Raw genomic sequence first — 20,739 nt, 5'->3', positions numbered from 1 at the left:
CCGATCGCAGCTCCTACTGGCCGTGGTTCGCTGCTCGAGGCCAATGGGGGCTACAGGAAGAGGTGGCCAGAACATCCCTCGGCCCATGCTGCTTCCTGCAGCCCCCGCTGGCCTGGAGCAGCAAACCGTGGCCAATGGGAGCTACAATCTGCCGAACCTGTGGAAGTGGCAGGTAGACAAACTGTCCCGTTCCGTCAGGGGCTTACCCTGGCAGGCCGCATTCTAAAGGTTGCCAATCCCTGTTTTAGACCATGATGTCATCAGCAAAGAGAGTGGATTTAGTGTGTATTATTTCAGGCTGTCAAGGAATGACATGGCTTTTTTTTGGGTTGTCTTCTAAGTTTTGATACTTGCATTTGGCAGTTCTACCACTGGCCAGTTGGAAAATGTAATTTTAAAATGATGTTTTATGTATAGATGGGGTTTTCTATGGCACTTGTTACCAAAATAAGAATGTCGATACCATACTATCTGAGCATCATGTCACACTTTGTTGCATCACTGTTCTGCCTTCACTTCCTAAATGGGCTGATGTGTTCCCTTGGGGAGAAAATTCAGAGAGACAAGGTAGGTGAGGTAATATCTCTTACTAGGCCAGCCTTACCTCACTACCTCACTCACATTCTCTTGCTAATATCCTGGGACCAACACAGCTATAACAACACTGCATACAACATTGGAGAAACGTCAGACATTTCTGCCCTAGTACGCTTTCCGGTATTTCTCTAGTATGAAAAATACTTCTCCTTCAAAGTAGCAATAGAATGTAGATAAGTTCTCTGAGTCTTAACTTGTTATTAGAAACTAATGACATTTCATCAGTGACCATGACAAACCCAGGAGCTCTTTAAGACCTGACTGTTGACCATGAAGAAGTAAGTAAAGCAAAGTTGTTTGGCTTTTGTTCCATAACAGAGGAACTAAATCAGTGTTTTTTCCAAGTGGGGGAGAAAAAGGATAAAATCATGTGGAACAAGTTTAAGGTTCAAGTTTTTAGGAAGCTATTTAAAAGCAATGGGCATTTTTTGTGAGAGGGAAGTTCAATACCAAAATTTTCAAATTTGGTTGCCTAAAATCCATATTGTGGATTTAACTGTGTATTTAGGTGCTTACCAGTAGGCATCCAAGTCTGCAAATTTAACTTTTTCCTGCTTGATTTCCCATTTTTCCTTTCATTCCTTTGAATTGCCAAATGTTTTTTGTTTTGTTTTTGTTTTTGTTTTTCTTCTGGGTTAGTTTAAGCTATATTATAAGCCAAAACAAAATTCCAGGGGTGAGAAAAAGCACTTAATAGCATTTTTTTCAGTTCATCAAACTTTTTTTGCCTTTGCTGATTATGTCTATTCGTTTGCAGCATACTTAAATTCTCATTAAAATACAAGTTACAAAGTGCTCTTTTCCGGCCCGCCTACCTCCTTTTTCTCCCCTTTATCTCTTGAATACTTTAAACATTTTTTTTAAAAGCAGCTACAATACACTGTTCAGACTGTTATAACAAAAGGTTATAACTAGATACAACTTCCTATGCATTCACTTGGCTGGAAGTGTGTGAACTCAAGGGGCTTGATTCTAATATCCTGGCAATAAACTGTGAGCATAAATTTAAACAGTATTGTCAATTCCAGGCATTCAAAAATCAGAGTTGGGGCCTGGAAAAAAACCAACATAAAACTGACTTAAGATCATGTGATTTTTAAACATAACACATTTTAGTTTCTTTTTAATTTGCCTTCTTGGTTTTTCAGTCTTTTCTCTACAACCATGAGGGCTAGAAACTTACTTTTGAAAGAAAGAGATTTGAGATTGTCATGTAATCATATGACACTGTGACTTGAGGCTTTAAGCAAAAAAATAAATTACTGAATATCATGAGACTTTCAATGAAAGTGTGAGAGCTGACAACACTATTTAGGCTCAGTCTTCATCATGAGCTAGGGGTATGATTGTCAGCTTGTGTACACATACTCGCATTAGCTTCATCAAGCTAGCATGAGTATAAACAGCTGTGTAGTGGCAGTAGCCTGGACAGCGGCAGCATGGGCAGGCCTCCCCGAATGCATACCCTCCGGTTTCTGGCGGGTTTGTACTTGGCATTGCTAAGCTATGCCGCTGCTGCCCATGCTACTGCAGCTATGCTACTATTTATACTTGTGCTAGCTCAATGAAACCTACCACAAGCATGTGTCCAGGAGCAGGGGACTCACGCTTGCAGCTCATAGTGTAGATGTAGCCTCAAGTTCACTTTACGCTTCCAAAGTGGTTAGTGAATATGAGGATCAGGCTCTATGAAATTAAACTGCGAGATTCACATTGGAGCGCATCAGTTCCAGTTCTGAAAAGCACACATAGAAAGCTGCTTTAAAGCTGAGCTGTGTCCTTTGCCATGCCATGCTTAAGGTTCAGAAAGAACACTTTCTTCCCCCCTCCCACCCACAACTCAAGTACTCATTCGTCCTTTGGGGGTTACATATGCCCTTGCAAAAAGGTATATGGAAGTGTGGGGGAAGGGGTGCCTTCATACAGTACCCTATAGTTAAATAACAGACTGAGAAGGGGAGTGATGAGTCTCTCAAGGAAACATAAACACTATGTACTCATTAGAAGACTCATTATAAATAAAGTGCAGGGAAGGTGCTCTGAGAGCAAGCTCTTTCACTAGTATTTATTAGGACAAAGAGCTTCTTTAATAGAGCTACTGAAAAGCACTCTGCTGCAATCATTAATAGGCATTACCACTTTTACTGACTTCTTGGGAACAGCTTTGCCCTTCTCTCTGCCTTTGTATTAAAGGGACAAGTTCTTTATTCCATGCTTGTTCCAGAAATAAAAATCAGGCCTCAAATGCTGACAGCGGGGAGCGAAAGCCCCAGAGGTTTTGCACTTCAGCTTAAAGCCAAGGTTTGCAGCATGTATTGAAGTGGCAGACGGCTAATAGAAATGGAGATGCACTTCTCCTCCTTGGTTCCTTCTGTTTATAAGCTCCAACTGGATGCATCATCCCACCAGAGCAAAGTAAAGGGAATGGGGGGATGAAGTGGGGGGAAATAAAAAAAGAGAAGAGCTCTCTGATTAAAGTTGTGCATATGCTTTATTACCTTTGCCAAGCTGGAGGCCCGACTGGCCTTTTCCAAACAACGTTTTGTTTACCAGTCTTCAAATCTTAAGGATGGTGGTAGCTTAGCAGCTGAACATTGCAAACACTTTATTTGTTAGGCTGGTATGACTCTGCTGGAGCACTGTGCAACTACCAAATTCTGTAACACAACCAAGGAAACATTGCAAGGTTGTTTTTTTCCCTTTGATGAAGCCTCACAGGATGGAAAATACTGTTTTCAGCTGAGATTCTTTCCCATTTGTGGTAAAATTTACAACGTTCTGTGTGTCCTTATGTGTGAGGAAGGCCGAATTTAATGGATAATTTGAACTTTCTACATTATGTGATATTGAACCAGCTAATACCCATGTGATCAGCACCTGGAAGGAGAAACAAAAATAATAACAAGAGGGGGGAAAAAGGCAAACATTGGCGTTTTTAAAAAACAAAAATTAGAAACACAGTAGTAGTACTATCATAGTGCCCAGTTCTCATGCATGTTAAACCACAGCTTAAAGCTAGGGTTTGCAGCATGTATTGAAAAATGGCAGGCAACTAATAGACATGGAGATGCACTTCTTCTGCCTTGATTCCTTCTGGTTTTTTTAGCTCAGCCGAGTTGGTGGAATTTCTGCCAAGATCCAGTGCCTGCAATTATGAATGGTAACATTGCCTTAGGGTGCAGTCTATTCAGGGCTGCACTGGAGGCATGAGGGCCCAGCAGAATAGCTTTCAAGTTGACTCAGCAAAGCTACACTCGAAAATGCCACTTTTAAACTGAAATAGGAGTATCCTTACAGGGATTTGCTTTAGTTTAAAAACTGGTTTCAAAACCCAGTTAAGTTAAACTGATGCGATTTTCTCATGTAGACAAGGCTTTGCTCTGCTCCCACCAAAGTCAACCATTGACTTTAGTGGGAACAGCTAGGCCCACCCTGAGTGCTTTTGAAAATGCCATGTCACCTGTCTTTCTCTCCACATGTACCTCTCAATAGCTTTCAAATGTTAGCAGATATAGGACTGCCAGACTCCTTCATTCCATTGCCTGGAGGATTAACCACAGCTCAAAGATGTTAAGATGAAAACATACTAGATGTCAGCTTTTCATTTTTAAAATCATGTTAAAACGACTTAAAAGTATATCAAAACCAAATCATTCTTGTACATGTCTAAGACAAGTTTATAATGATAGTTCCATGACCAGAGGCTGTTTGTCGGTGTTTTACAGTTTTGTATTGTAAGAGACCCAAAAAAGATAGAAATAAAATGAGCAAGCAGCACTGCTATTAGCTACCATCAAGTTCTTTCCAAATAATGCCTGTAGCAGCACTGTCCCCACCTAGGTAATTCTCCACTCAGATTCCAGTATGGGAAGCTAGGGTTTGCTTATGATATTAGATCACTGGGTGTTCTGTCTCTGGCAGAGGCACACACCTAGAACCAAGTCCCACCTAGCATTACAGACTTCATTGGCATTCCAGAGTATGAATGAGAGCTGAGTCCCATTGATTCAGCCATCCATGTCTCTGCCCCAGCACATTTTGGTTGTTGTGCTCATGGGACTGGCCACAGAGCATTTTTCACCACACTGTGCAGTTGCTGCACAGCTCAGTAATGCCTAATTCAAAAGCCATTGAAATAAGTGGAAAGTCTCCCGCAGATTTCACTGACTCTTCGATCAAGGCCCGAGCACGCATCTTTCTTCGGTAACCACTAACGGGTTACAGGACTTAGCCCTATTTTGTATGGATGGTTTAGCTTTTTGTTTTGCAAAGCCTCATTGATTGGATTTCAGTTTGCAGAACTGAAAACAAAACTAGGAACTGCTGAACTTTGAGTCCCGTTTTATCTGAACTCCCCACAGCTTGGGGATTAGGCTGCATGGTTCCAATCTTGGCCTTCCAGTGCTGCCTCTGGCACTGTGACAAACCAAAACGCCTTGCTTATGGCAGGCCTGTGCTGAGTGTCTAACTTCCTTGAAAATGAATCTGGACAACTTCCCAGATAACATATCTGTGCCTCTAATTCATATCTCAAGGATGAAGTTGATCAGGGAAGAATTGCGGAGGACGGGCGAGTTATTCTCGGTATTTATCAGTGTAACACCTGGAGGTGATCTGATCTTCCTGCCTCCTCAGAAAAATAAATCTGTCTTCTTAGCTAGCAAATCTGCACTCAGACACTTGTGTGCCAAACATGCAGGTGTACAGTGTGCGTACTACTACCGTGCCATCTGTAGCCTCCCCTGCATGACAGTTGTTTTATTTGGGGCTGGCCTCCACTAGCAAGCATAAGTCCAGGAAACAGTTATGCAGTGGTACGTGTTAAAAAGATAAAGCTTTATCTCACTAAGATCAGCTCAGCATGAGATCACATTGCAGAAACAGGAGCTTTACCCGTCTTACTACTTAATAAGGGAAATATCATGGTAAGAAAAAAGGTAGCATTGTATAGTCACGCAAACCCTTCATTCTGTACATAGTACGTACCCGCACAAGCAGTCCCACTGAAGGCCACTAGCTCCTGTGGTTGATTTGCTCCTTGGAAGGGTTTGGCCAGTTGTTCCAGAAAGGCATGGATCACCTCAGCCCTTTTTGGCCCATAGCACTTCCCAATCCTCCTTCCTACGGAAGCATGGGGAACCTCACTGAAGGCTTTACTCTAAACTTACTCCAACAGTGGAATCGTACCCATTCCCAGGGCCAACCATAGCGTTTGTTGTCAGACCTATGACAATTTTTGCCACCAAACCCTCTCCCCACCCAACCCCCGCAAAATACCTGACCCTTTCCCAGCTTCTCCTGAAACTAAATTAATTGACATTTGCCCATTATACTCTGCCTTACTATGAATGAACAACACAGTCTCAGTTTTTGTAAGTAAAGAGGCTCACAATGGGTCTACAAAACCAGGAACATATTTTTATATGTTCTGTTGTTATAACTGAAAACAGCATCCTGGTCTGCTTTATGTAAACCCAAAGGAGCTGCCAGCCAGCATGATGAGCTGGTGAAATTGACAGCAGACTGGACAAGCACTTCAGAAACCTCCCCCAGGAGTGTCATTTGAGAGCGTTGTCCCTTTCCCTTTACTGCCATGGAGTTGACCAGAGAGCCAGCTGTCCCCCATACATCGATTCAGATCCAGGTCAAGTCTGAATTGAAGGTACAAAAACAGCTAGGAGACTTGTCCTAGTGCCAACAGGGCACAGCTTGCACAACATAATCTGGGGCCTTTCCAAGTATCCAGGGATCAATGATTTGATTTTTTTTCTGGACCCTAGAGCCCCTCTGGATGACGATGAGGAGGCCTATGAAAAATCAGTGGCAAGTTTTCAGTCATAGTGCTCAGAGGCCTCAGTTTACAACATTTTATATTCTCAAGGATGAGGGGTAGAAGCTTCTCTTTATTTATTTTTAGATTTTCCTTTGACATTTCTTGATGCTGAATTAGGTAGGCCCATCAGCTTTACAGGCATGCAAAGATCAAGTCTACCAATTCCACTGCTGTCAGGGCTCTCTGACCACATGAAGGTAGGCAGAATTTGCCACTAGAAATTGCTGCCAATTATATAAACATTACTTCCAAACATTTCTCAACTGCACAAATTTCCTTTCTGCTCCTCATATTTTCAAGCATTAATTTTATTTCATTATAACGTTTTCTCATGCCACAATCTTCTATCTTGGACAGTAGTAGTACAAAAGTTTACCTGGTCCAACCCTATTCAACTACTCTAGGGTGAGTACTTGGCTTACTACACTCTCACTCCAGACTTTGGTGGACTTGATTCAGCCAGTCCCTTACATGCAAAACTCCCATTAATTTGAGTGAGAGTTCCACTCACGGAGCACTTGAAGGAGCAAGTTCAATTGAAATACCTAAGTGTTTTTACCTACCACTGATGAATACTATGGGTGTGCTATGCTTGGAGGTGGTATATATTTACATTCTGGCCCTCTCTGAAGGCAATAGTCTTTGTCTTCTTTGAGGTCTACCCCACTGAAGTACAGTACAATATCAAGTATTCTAATGCCATTAGGACTACTGAATAAATGTAGACGATCAGAGTTCTGGATAGCTGAGGGAATGTTGACTAAAATTAATAGATTTTGGGTAACACTATTCTTTTATAAATGACAGGGAGATTCTGATAACGGAAGCTTGGATAATTGAACTTGTGTACAGTAGAACCTCAATTTTATGAACACCAATCTTACAAATGACTCGTTGTATGAACCATTTTCCCTGATTGGGTGGAGGGGAGAGGGAAGGGAAATCACATAACAAAAGTAATATCAGTGAAGAACAACTTGACATCCCTTCATGTTCCTGTGCCTTCAGTGCATTGGAAATCACTTGGCAGTGGTTTGAAGGTCAAGAAGAAAGCAACGTAGTGCACCAGCCTGCAACATATGCGCTACATCTACTGTAATTTTCAAATGGTTAATTATATGAATGTTTTGGTTTTATGAACTCAATTCACAATTCATTCATAAAACAGGCATTCAGCTCTATATTGGTTAGACAACCAGACAATCCCCCAGACATTTCTGAATTAAAGTAATAGTATTTAGAATTTGGTATTAAAAAACCCAAACCTTATAAATGGGGCACATTGTGCTTTCCTGAACACTCCTTCACGTTGAGCAAAATTGGCTAGAAAAGGGACTGAGGCCATCTTTTTTCTGTGACATTTAATTTACCTCCAGGGCACAATAGTTAGTGTAAGAGTCAAACAGTCTAAAAGTTAGCCAGAGTTGCATGAAACTATATGACTGTATGCTACACTGTTAGAAAATGCCGCCTTTATCTGGTAAAACAATGCACCAGCAGCTCTATTTTTGCTTCTCTGTAGCCTGGTAAGATGAAACATTAATTTGATGGAAAGTGCGATCAAATTAGCCAAAGGAGCCAAAGGGTATGTTTACACTACGAAATTAGGTCGAATTTATAGAAGTCGATTTTTTAGAAAGTGATTTTATACAGTCAGTTGTGTGTGTCCCCACTTAAGACCATTAAGTCGGTGGAGTGAGTCTACAGTACCGAGGCTCGCATCAACTTCCGGAGCGTTGCACTGTGGGTAGCTATCCCACAGTTCCCACAGTCTCTGCCGCCCATTGGAATTCTGGGTTGAGATCCCAATGCCTGATGGGGCAAAAAACATTGTTGTGGGTGGTTCTGGGTACATGTTATCAGGCCCCCCACTCTCCCCCCCTCCCCCATGAAAGCAACGGCAGACAATCGTTTCGCGCCTTTTTTCCTGGGTTACCCATGCAGACGCCATACCACGGCAAGCATGGAGCCTGCTCAGCTCACCATCACCGTACGTCTCCTGGGTGCTGGCAGACATGGGACTGCATTGCTACACAGCAGCAGCTCATTGCCTTGTGGCAGCAGATGGTGCAATATGACTGGTAGCCATCCTCGTCATCTTCTGGGTGCTCTTGGCCAGCCTCCATGAGGTCGGTCGGGGCGTTTGGACATAAATGGGAGTGACTCAGGTCATTCTCTTCTTTAATTTTTGTCTAATGAAGATTCAGTCCTGCCTGGAATATTGGCAGAGGGATAGCTCAGTGGTTTGAGCATTGGCCTGCTAAACCCAGGGTTGTGAGCTTAATCCTTGAGGGGGCCATTCTGCCTCGGGCTACTCTCCCAGCCAGCAACACCACAAGTACCCTGGGAAACAATAACAGCTAGCAGTTGTACTGTATCGTCTGCTGCCAGCCTACTCCTCCCTCCGTGAAAGCAACGGCCGACAATCATTTCATGCCTTTTTTTGTGCGGGCGCCATATTGCTGTCAGCATCATCATCCACCTGCCGCTTCCGCTGCCACTCTGCTCTCCTGCTCATGCTATACCATGGCAAGCATTGAGCCTGCTCAGATCACCACGGCAATTGTGACCGCTCTAAACACCATGCGCATTATACAGCAGTATATCCAGAACCAGAACCTGCAAAAGCAGGCGAGTCAGTGATGGCAGCGTGGTGAGGAGAGTGATGAGGACATGGACACAGACTTCTCTTAAAGTATGGGCCCTGGCAATTTGGCCATCCTGGTGGCAATGGGGCAGGCTCATGCCATGGAATGCTGATTCTGGGCCCGGGAAACAAGCACAGACTGGTGGGACCGCATAGTGTTGCAAGTCTGGGACGATTCCCAATGGCTGCGAAACTTTCGCATGCGTAAGGGCACTTTTATGGAACTTTGTGACTTGCTTTCCCCTGCCCTGAAACGCCAGAATACCAAGTGAACCTCACAGTTCACAAGCGAGTGGTGATAGCCCTGTGGAAGCTTGCAATGCCAGACAGCTACTGGCCAGTCAGGAATCAGTTTGGAGTGGGCAAATCTACTGTGGGGACTGCTGTGATCCAAGTAGCCAACATGATCACTGACCTGCTGCTATCAAGGGTAGTGACTCTGGGAAATGTGTAGATCATAGTGAATGGCTTTGCTGCAATGGGATTCCTTAACTGTGGTGGGGCAATAGACGGAACGCATATCCCTATCTTGGGACCGGACCACCAAGGCAGCCAGTACATAAACCGAAAGGGGTACTTTTCAATGGTGCTGCAAGCACTGTTGGATCACAAGGGACGTTTCACCAACATTAACGCGGGGATGATTTCTGTTCAGCCACAGGCAAACAGCCCAGCAGGAATGGCCACCCCTGAATGACCTCTTAATAAAATCCACCTATTTCAACCGGGTGACCATGAATGATATCACTCTCCTGAGGATAACACAGAGAGATAAAGAACGGATGTTGCTTGAATGCCAACAAACACTAGGACCATACGCTGCCATGCTTTGTTATGCAATGACTCCAGACTATGTGCTGCTGGCCTGCCGTGGTAAAGTGTCCTACCATGGAGGACGGAATAAGGCTGCTCTCCCCAGAAACCTTTTTCAAAGGCTTTGGGAGTACATCCAGGAGAGCTTCATGGAGATGTCCCTGGAGGATTTCCACTCCATCCCCATACATGTTAACAGACTTGTCCAGTAGCTGTACTGGCCGCCAATGCATCCCAAGTCTTCAAGGGAAATTAATAATTAAACACACTTGCTTTTAAACCATGTATTATATTTACAAAGGTACACTCACCCGGTCCCTTCTGCGCCTTCTAGGTCCGGGAGCCCGCCTTCGGTGGGTTGGGAGGGTACTAGATCCAGGGTGAAAAACAGTTCCTGGCTGTCAGGGAAAACGGTTTCTCCGCTTGCTTGCTGCGCTTCAACCTCCTCATCTTCCTCGTCCCCAAAATCCGAATCCCTGTTGCATGAGAGTCCATTGACAGAGTCCACGCACAGGGGTAGGGTAGTTGTAGGGGCACCCCTTAGAATGGCATGCAGCTCATCATAGAAACAGCATGTCTGGGGCTTTGACCTGGAGTGGCCGTTTGCCTGTCTGGTTCTTTGGTAGGCTTGCCTGAACTCCTTAAGTTTCATGCGGCACTGCAGTGGGTCCCTGTTATAGCCTCTGTCCTTAATGCCCTTGGAGATTTTTGCAAATATTTTTGCATTTCGTCTTTTTGAACGGAGTTCTGATAGCACGGATTCGTCTCCCCATACAGCGATTAGATCCAGTACCTCCTGTTCGGTCCATGCTGGAGCTCTTTTGCGATTCTGAGACTGCATGGTCACCTCTGCTGATGAGCTCTGCACGGTCACCTGGACTGAAGAGCTCTGCATGGTCACCTGTGCAGATCAGCTCGCCACGCTGGCCAAACAGGAAATGAAATTCAAAAGTTCGTGGGGCCTTTCCTGTCTACCTGGCCAGTGCATCTGAGTTGAGAGTGCTGTCCAGAGCAGTCACAATGGAGCACTCTGGGATAGCTCCCGGAGGCCAATACCGTCAAATTGTGTCAACACTATCCCAAATTGGATCCAGCAAGGTCAATTACAGCGCTAATCCACTCGTCGGGAAGGAATACAGAAACCGGTTTTAAGAGCCCTTAAAGTTGGAAAAAATGGCTTCGTAGTGTGAACAGGTGCAGGGCTAAACCGATCTAATGCTGCTAAATCTGACTTAAACTTGTAGTGTAGACCAGGGCCAACTGTGACTGATGGAATCTCAATGGATCTGTTTATAGTTTACTATAGCAAAAGGGTTGTGGGGGAATGTGGATGCTGACAAAAGAGCATACCTTTCCAAGCTGTTTTTGAAAAGAATGTCAGCTCCCTAGTTTACGAGATATAGCCTTTGCACAAGAGGTTGATAGGAGCTGGCAGTTTTTGAATCAAGCAGTTGGTGTGGTGCTCTGAGGAAAGAACCACTGCCAGCATTTAGACTGAAATGACCATGTTTGCTGAGAGTCAAAATGGGTGTCCTCATCCATGGATAGATGACACATTAGATAAGTGCTAGAACAAGGTGATTGACAGACAGCAAACAAATGCATGTGGCAAGATCCGGTACCCTCTAGATCATATAGAATTCAAATATCATATTAGCTATAGCCTAGTAAGAAAAATCACCAAAACATACAGTCAACTGCTGTAATGGATTCAGGGAGCAGTTTAATGGAAATCTCAAGAAGGAATGTAATTAGACTGTGTCAATTAGGCTGCTTGGGGATATCTAGCTTCTGCTATTGCTAGCTCAGAACCCTAACAGGACGATTAGGATGAACTGAAATCAGCCTGATTGATTAGGGTATATAAACCGACATATGCCAAATTCTGGGGAAGATGGTGTGTTGGAGTCTGAATCCATCTGGAGCTATGTGAGTCAGGAGAATGACTTTGCTTTGCTGGCCTTGGAGAAAGTGGCAGATCAAGATGAAAGGTAAACAATATAAGAGTCAGGAGGTGGCACAAAGAAGCTATTGAGGAAAAGTACTGAATACATCTGCTGTGATACTGTGCTAAAACTATCAGTTTTATGAACTTTGTCATTAGTCTTTGGAATTAATATTAAACAGTTTTTTACAAAGATTTCAAAACTCTTTATTTACTGTACTATTTTTAGGTGCAAATTCTGAAGTCCCCACTCAGTCCATCTGAAAAATTCCTGAGGATATCAGAATTTTGCTATCACTGGGTGCAAAAGTGTGTGCACAAATCCTTGCATGTCTTTGTGTCTCTGTGTGCAAACTGGTGGTTTTGTGCAGAGATAAGGCACTAGGCATGAGGTTTACATTTGCATTGCAGTTACCTGAAATGTGGACACAAATGCCTATTTGTGCGTAACTTTCAGCCTGGTTATGAAACATCAAAGATCCAATCTACACCATACACTGGAACCATGTTTAAAATCTGGTTTTAGGACAATTGAATTGACATGGTTTTATTTGCTGTCTAGAAATAGCTTTAAAATCACTAACTAATTTGTAGAGTAAAGACTGAAAACCCTCCAACAACGTGGTATTATTAAAAGATACTACTCCAGAGCAAGGCAAAGCAGTCCAGCAGGAGCCAGCAGGACCTGATCCTAGTCATTACCACTCATGCAAGGGAGAGGATATGTCAAGGGTAGGGAATGTCTTGCGGGACCAACAATATGGCAACTTACTTTCAGCTAAGTAGAGTACAGCAGTTATGGATGTACACTTGAATAATGGTCTAGGCCACTTTGTGCATTGGCAGGGATGCTAATATACAGCAACCTCTCTCTGTTCCTAAAGAATCCTGCAATATTTCCTCCTGTCCCTGGTCCGCACTTTAGAGAAAAATTATTGTCGCAGCAATGATTTTTAAAACACTTTCACATTTGAAACCCCTCATTTCTTCACTATGATTTCTCTTCAGTTTGAGACTATGATGTGAGACTCTTTCTGAATACAGCCCTTAGTACCTGGTGCTTGCTGAAGCTCCTTTCTTTGCAAAATGTGAAGGTTCTTGTGGGTTTAGAACTCGTAGCCCAAATTTTTCACATTTTCCTATTATCACTATGTTGTTGATGTTAAAACCCATCCTCTCCTGAGCTTCCAACACAGTGCAGTTTGCTCACTCTAACTTCCAGTAGAGGACTATGCTGTATTGTCAAGTGTGGAACATGTTGGTGTGAGTTTTGATTTGGGATAAATGAAAGTGATCATATTGTATTAAATTTTCTAGACTGAATTATGTATTATTATTGTTTATAGGGTGAAATTTCATTGGGTAACATTCTTATTTCCATTGATTGCAGTGGGAGTTTGCCTGAGTCAAAAAAAAACCAACAACAAAAAACGGAGCAAGGACTTCAGGACTTGATTTAGCACTCGTCAGAATTAGTACCTGATTAAATTAACTTGATATTATTAATTATTATTATTTTTATTAGTTTACAGAACACCCATTAAGCAAACACTTACAACAAGAAAACAGGTAGCACTGTAGTAATTGAGTGCCATAATTATATACACAAGACTTTAATTATGTTCACTTAGTTACTCGTTGACTTGTCAAAGCAGTTTGCTTTATTTTATTGGGGACATTTTGTGTGATTATAGGTCATGGAGTTTTTCTCCCCTGCCCCTGCCTCCACTCTGACCCTTTACATCACATTAGTAGGGCAGCTCATGTCTACACTAGAGCCAGTCAAATTTTTTTCCAATGCTTCCAAGTTTTTTCACTGCAAAATGGCTTTTTTTCAAAAATGGAAAATATTCAAAAATGTTTTGTTTCTATTGAAATTTCTGTATTAATAGTTTTATCTAAACGTTTATCAGAAATGTTTATAGAAATCATTATTGAAGTGGCTATTAAAATTTGGTGTTTATCCAAAATCTGGTTTTCACTAAACACAAATATTTGATAATGTTTCCTGTAACATTTCTGATAAAAAAAAATCCAGTGAAATTTTTTGATAAAAATCAGAAATATGGTTCTGTTTTGAACCTTCCAACACAGAAATGACTTTGAAATTTTGATTTTTTTCACAATTATTAAGGAAATAATTTTGATCAGCTGTAGTCTACAGGTTTGCTTTCTGGTAGCTGTTGTATATTTCTAGTTCTTTCATTCAGATTGATCATCTTTCTGAAGGCACATTTCATTGTGTCTGGCCTTCTATTAAAAAAAGTTAGCAAATACTATCCTTAGTTGGGATTATTGTGCATATATTCTTCTTTGTGCAGATATTTTGATAATTGTTCCTTTGATAACCTACTTTGTGTTAAATGGGTTTTTTTCTTCAATGGGCTTGCAGGTATATTTCTCCACTATACATGGATATATTTCTCCACTATACATGTAGTGCATAGGGCTCCCACCATTTTTATATTACAAAAATCTAATCACCAATTTTCATGTAAGTATTTAACATTATTTTCTTTACTATGATTTCTCAGTATCCAAACTATCCATGGTAATCAAAAGATGTAGCATTTAGCACCACCCTCTATCAATAGGCTGCTCCACAATTTTGCTCGGTTACAATATGTTCTGTACAAGTTTTGATGGAAAGTCTGTGAGACTTGGGAAAAATAAAAAATGCTCTTAAGATGATGGCATTTCACCAAAGGGAAAAAATGATTGAAAGTCAAAAGTGTAATACAGGCTGGAAATTCTTGAACAGATGTAGCAGGTGTAAACATGTTTTCTTATCTTGGTTCCTGGATTTTACATCCTCCTACAAGACTTCTATGTACTCAAAAAAAAAGGTTATATGTACAGATGGTAAACTGCTAAAATGCCCAGAAGGTTCAAAACTCATCTGTGCTCGTGAAGACAGGGAGAATTTCCCATCGACTGACTCACAGGTGTTTGGAAAGCTCCGAATTAGATTCAGAGTCTGCCGTTCTGTTTCGTTTGAGCAGATGCCTTGGGTGATATGCTGGAAACAGGCAGACCATTTTTTCTTATGATGTCCAAGTAGTTAAGAACATGATGAGAAATCCTTAGAGTGAGGAGGTGGAGACAAACTTTTTGGCAGGTAGGCCACACAGTCATTACAAATTGCGGCTGTGGGCCACTAATGTCCCTCAGCTTCTGTTCTCTCTTACTGACACATTGTTCTGCCTCAGGTCACTGACTCACTGCTTGCCTGCCCATTGCAGTCCTAATCATGCATTCCCTTTTGGCACAAAACAGTTATTTTTTGCATTGTGCAGGGTTGTCTTCCTGTTTCTGCCCCTATTAGTCCATGGCAAGAACAGAAGCTAAATGAACCCAGTGTCTCAAACACTTGGCTGGTGCAACAGAATAAGGACATGCAAGTGACAATTTCTACTGTGAGAGTACCATGCTGGTATTGTGCTTTTGCCACCCTGCCTCATATTAAACCAAAAGTAAACAAAATTCCGTGCAGCACCTATTAATAATAAATAATTAACTAATATGAAATTTATACTGTGATTTACTTGCAGAGCCCTGATTTTACAAAGGTCTTGAGATACTCCTTGAACTTTTAAAATTGCGGCAATTGCTTGACAGGTTATTTCACAAGAGAACAGGAAACATAGGGTCCTGCATAGATCCTTACTATCTCTCCTTTATAGATCAGTGCTACCTCTCTCCTTTTCAATACCTGAGACCACTTAACGATGGTGTGATATGTCATGAGCTTGGTGACTGGCCAGCACTGCTCTATTGACACCAAAATTTAGACCAGATCCAGAGCTGGTGTAAATTGGTTACATCAGCTGTGGGTCTGGCCAGTGATGAGCTGCCAAATCTGAAAAACTGGTTCCTTCACTCGCTCCGGGTCTTCGGCGGCACTTCGGCGGCAGGTTCTTCAGTCACTCCGGGTCTTCAGCGGAACTGAAGGACATGCCAACGAAGTGTCGCCGAAGACCCGGAGGGAGTAAAGGACCACCGCCGAAGTGCCGCTGAAGACCTGGAACACCACTGGGTGAGTAAAAATTAAAAAGGGATTCTCAGGGGAGCCTCCCCAGCCGAGAGCTCAGGCGGGCCAGACAGGACAGTCCTGTGGGGCGGATGTGGCCCGCGGTCCGGAGTTTGCCCACTCCTTTAACAACTGGTTCTAAACCGGCTTCAAAATTTAACGACTGGTTCACGCGAACCGGCTCCAGCTCACCACTGGATCTGGCCCTTTTGTATTCTTAATATTTGTGACCACCATCCTCACAAATATGCTGCAGTGCCTGCAAGAGCCTGCTAGCACCTAGATAAAGAGCAGCTGGTTCAAACTGAATCCAGGCAAGATAGAAATGGCGCTAGCAAGAAGAGGAGAACATTTAAAGAACTGGCAAGACACTAACCACCTCCTCCTTTCAAGGCACCTACCCTCTTTTTGTTAAAGTAGTATGTAGCAATGGAATCCACCAGGATACCCAAGCAGCAACCATGCTGAGAGATGAATTCCTTTACCCTCTAGTTTTCCAGAAGCGATAGCCTTCCTCTCAGGTGGGATCTGGGCAATGTAATTCGTGAATTTGTCAGGTTAGACTACTGTAACTCAGTGTACTGGGGTTGAAGGTTGAGGCAACACAGAAACACCAATCTGTGCAGAATGCAGCATCCCACCTCCTTAGCAAGAAAGACAGCAGAGAACATACCATGTAGGATACTCCTCACCCTCCAGTGGCTTCCGGATCCCTAACAGTGCTAATTTACAACCCTGTTCTTAATCTTCAAAGCCCTAAATGTGTTGAGGCTGGACTACATATGAAACCACCTCTGCATTCACAATCCACCGAGGCAGCTGTACTTTTGTGGGACAATGCAACTAATAGTGCCCAGGTAGAGGCTTGTGAGAGCTAAAGATAACATTTTCTTAGTCAGGGGACCCTGTCTATGTAATAACGTACTGAAAGAGATAAAACTGAGCCAAAGCCTGCATCTTATCATACACTTTTTATCTCCTCACCTGCACTCTGCCCACAAGTCCATCTCACTGGGGCTACATTAACGTTCAAAACATCAGATAGCTTCCTCTCCCTGAAGTCAAAATTTTATTGTGAGAGAATTACAGAACTGGACTCTTTGGGGAAAACCACGTTCCAGCTGCTAGGTGTGTGTTTGCCAGCGATCGTGCTCTATGCTATATTTTATGTTGTCACGTACACACTTGTGACTTGCTGAAGAGTGCTGGCCATGCAATTATTACTGATTTGCCTTTTCAGCTTTTAATATATATATTTCATTTAAGCTTTATTGCCCTCACACCTGGGACTGAATATCCTGGCTTGGGTAAGGTGCAGTGCAGGTCGCACTCCCAGGAGAGCTCTGCCAAGGTACCTCAGTCCTGGCCTACAACATCCCTGTCATAATCTTGCTTCTTTCATATGAGCAGAAACTGCATTTTCATGCTCAGTGGGGCTAAACTGTGTCCACAGGTCACCAAACTAATTTGTCTCACGACCTAAGCTACGTTTGAATGCAGATGGCCTTGAATGGTGAAATGTTAGGCCATTTAATTACTTTTACTCCAGATCTTTTCACAGATACAACTCTTAAATGTCACTGCACTTTTAAAAATAATAAGAAGGTGCCACATAGGGAAATAAGAGAAGGAAAACAATGAAAAACAGCATCTGAAAGTTTGTTCGGTAGGGTGAGAATTAAGTCCCTGGTTGAGTGGTTCACAGCAGTCCAGCAAGAACAGTGTCAGTGACTCGTAGTACACTGAGGTAGTGCTGACAAGAAGCTACAAAACAAAGCAAAATTCTCTGCTTGTGTTTTTCTGTCAGAACAAACCGTGGGGCTTGTTTCCTGGCAACATGCCACAGCTCCTTCCTTTCACTCCACTGAGGCTCAGCTACCCCTAGGGGGAGCCCATTGGCTGTCATCTTCCAGCAGAGCTGCTGTTTAACTAGCTCCTTCTGGGATGTGGACCAGCTCTCTGCAAGCACAATTAGCGTGTCTGTCAGGAGAAGATGAACTACTGCAAGGCAGGTAAATGTTTGGTGATTCGGAGCTGTGGTCTTAAAGCTAAATCACTGACAAGTGCAGATGGGCCAGTTCGAATAACTTCTCTTTTTTTAAAAGGAAAGGCCTCTGCATAGAAAGCTCCACTAATCCTCTTAGTACATTATATCTTTCCTTCTTGTCAAAGGCTTCAAGTGAATGAAATAACAGCTCTCACTAGAGGATGATATTGTAACCTAAAGTGGTTTAAAAACAACAGCAACTGGGGAATCTACTGAACATTTTATTTTTTATAAAGTGATGGAATAAAACTTAGCACTTCATATGCTCAAAGCAGCGTGTGGACTCTAATTCTCAGGACACCACTGTGAGATAGATGTGACTATTATTATCCCCATTTTACAGATGGGGAAACTGAAATAGATGAAGTGACTTGACCCAACCCAGAGTTGACGCAGTGGCAGAGCCCAGATTAGAAGTCAGGACCACCTGATTCTTAGCCCCATGCTTACTCCTCCAGTCTGCACTGCCTTATCATAGTATGTGTTATCATTATAGAGTATGTTTATGTATGTGCTTGTGTGTGTGTATGGTTGTCTGATAAACCAACACTTTGGGTAAGTAGTGAGGAATGAGGACAAAGACCTACAGCAGTCACAATACTTACAATCATTTAAGGAGAGAAACCACTAGTGATTTTAAAGGTATATTCCATTCCACTTTCAGCCATGTACCTGCCAATGCTTGACTCTGAGGAGAATAGAAGTGTGGTCAATTTAAAAAAATATTGTAATTTATTAGTTTCCATTTTCTCTCTTTAGTCAGTTGGGATCTAAGAGCTTTTAGGGCCAAACTTTGGGCCTGACACATTCACAGGCATTCATAGAGGCATACTGAAATCCTGAGGGAGCAACCATGTTCCGAGGCAGCCATCTAGTTCTGACACAGCTGCTAATTTTGCTTTTTTGCAAGAAACTTCAGCATGCAGATGTGTAGTAACACTGTGATTGTGCCATGCCAAGTATGCATTGACATTTGATCCAGCTGCATAGGCTCAACTGGCTAGTGAGATCCTTCAGTTTTCCATGACCCTCTTGCTCAGGCAATGCCCCACAAGACACCAAGAATCACATCTTGTTGTCTTAACAACAATGTGTCTATTTTTTTGGTGTGACAGGATGAATCTACCCTGCACTGACCCAGCTGGAGTTAACCACACAGTGTGAGCTGAAGAGCCCACACCCCTTCACTCCTGCTAGACATGCTGGAGACAGAATATAAAAGGGAGTGTCCCAGCTCAGTTTGGGCTGGTTGAGGAGGAGAGTGGATCCACTCTGCAGGATCCTACCAGGGAGTGGCTGGAGCTATACACCATGGAGGCTGAGCCAGTGGGATTGACGTCAGTACCCCTGCTGACCCCAGAGGATGAGAGTGAGCTGGAAAGCTGACACCGCCAGGAGATCTGACAGAACAGAAACCAAGGGTAGGAAGTGGCCCCGGGAATGTGACTGTTAAAATAGGAAACTGAGCTGCAGCCGTGGACCACACTCCCAGTTTCACAGGGCCCCGGGTTGGGACCTGGTGGGGTAGCATGGGCCCAGGTCTCTCTACCCTACCCCACACCTACCGCTGGGTGTGGGCACTGCCCAAGGACTCTGGTCATTGGACCATGCTGCCCTGAAGCATTACCCTGCTTTATAGGTTAGGACAGCAGTACCTACTCTAACCACTTGAGCCATAATCCCTTATTTGCCACATGCAACCCGACAGCCCATGAGGGGGTGTATCTACCCATGACACATTGGTTCATCGCTGAGGGAAAGTGACACTCTTATAATACCACACCCCTCTGGAATATGTCCCTTTTGTTTACCTGTCATGTATACCTACAAGTACAGTAGCAACAGAAGGATTTGACGTTCCCTACCTTTAGCAAAACATGCAAATAAAGACTACATTAGTGTTCTTTCATCGAGAGCTCCAATCATCAGCAGACAAGCTCCAATCAAGATTTTCATTCTACCCTAGACCCCACTGTTGCCTCAAGTAGTGTGTCATTAAAATGATTGGGTAACAGATCCATGTACAATGCTGAAACAGATCTTGACCTGCCTAATCATACCATAAATAGTGACACTGGTTTTTTTTCAGCTGTCAACAATGGATTCTGTCTCTAAAGTGTTGGAGCTGTAAATATTGGGCAGGTGGAAGGAAGGTTGTAATCTGGGAGAGGAGGAAATGTTATTAGAAAAGCTGTACAGAATCTGAAGTTGCACAAATGATTTAATTATCTTCTCCCTGAATATGCTGAAGTAAATGTTATGGGCAGTTCCTGGGAAAAGAGTTGGCTATTTGATTAAATTTCAATAGATGAAGGCCAGATTCTGGAAGGTGTTGAACACCAATGCCCACTGATTTTTAGAACATCCTAATATCCCTCAGTACCTCTTATGAGGCGAACAAGGAATTTGAGGAAATGAACTTGCCAAAAAATACTTGGGAAATATCACATCCTATTGAAGGGCAAAAGGGAATGTATTTCTTAGTACAACTGTTCTCAAACTGTGGGTTGGGACCCCAAAGTGGGATGTGATCCCCTTTGAATGGGGTCACCAGGGCTGGCTTAGACTTGCTGGGGCCCGGGGCTGAAGCCTGAGCCCATCTGCCCAGGGTCAAAGCCAAAGCGCGAGTGCTTCAGCCCTAGACAGAAGGGCTCAGGTTGCAGGCCCCCTGACTAGGAGCTGAAGCCCTTGAGCTTCAGCTTTGCCTTCTTCTCTTCTTACCCCCCTCCCCCCGCAGCGGTGGGGCTTGGGCTTTGCTCTCCCCCCCTCCCCAGGGAGTGCGGCTTGGGCAGACTCAGGCTTTGGTCCTCTCTCCTGGGGTTGCAAA

At 43.2% G+C, this 20,739-nt stretch overlaps 1 long non-coding RNA gene across 9 annotated transcripts in view; it reads left to right on the top strand.

The window, feature by feature from the left end:
* Positions 1-20,739, top strand: part of LOC140906942 (uncharacterized) — a 201,275-nt gene that overhangs the window by 106,008 nt on the left and 74,528 nt on the right. For 2 of the 9 annotated variants that reach the window (XR_012157303.1, XR_012157302.1), the window contains exon 6: positions 19,028-19,333. The exons of the other annotated variants lie outside the window; for them this stretch is intronic. This is a non-coding gene — a long non-coding RNA (uncharacterized lncRNA). The remainder of the gene's footprint in view (positions 1-19,027; positions 19,334-20,739) is intronic. 9 annotated transcript variants of the gene reach the window in all.

Source organism: Lepidochelys kempii, chromosome 2 (genome assembly GCF_965140265.1).
Source record: "Lepidochelys kempii isolate rLepKem1 chromosome 2, rLepKem1.hap2, whole genome shotgun sequence".
Classification (NCBI taxonomy): Eukaryota; Metazoa; Chordata; order Testudines; family Cheloniidae; genus Lepidochelys; species Lepidochelys kempii.
The sequence above is the reverse complement of the archived record's forward strand: the minus strand, read 5'-3'. Positions and strand labels throughout refer to the sequence as shown.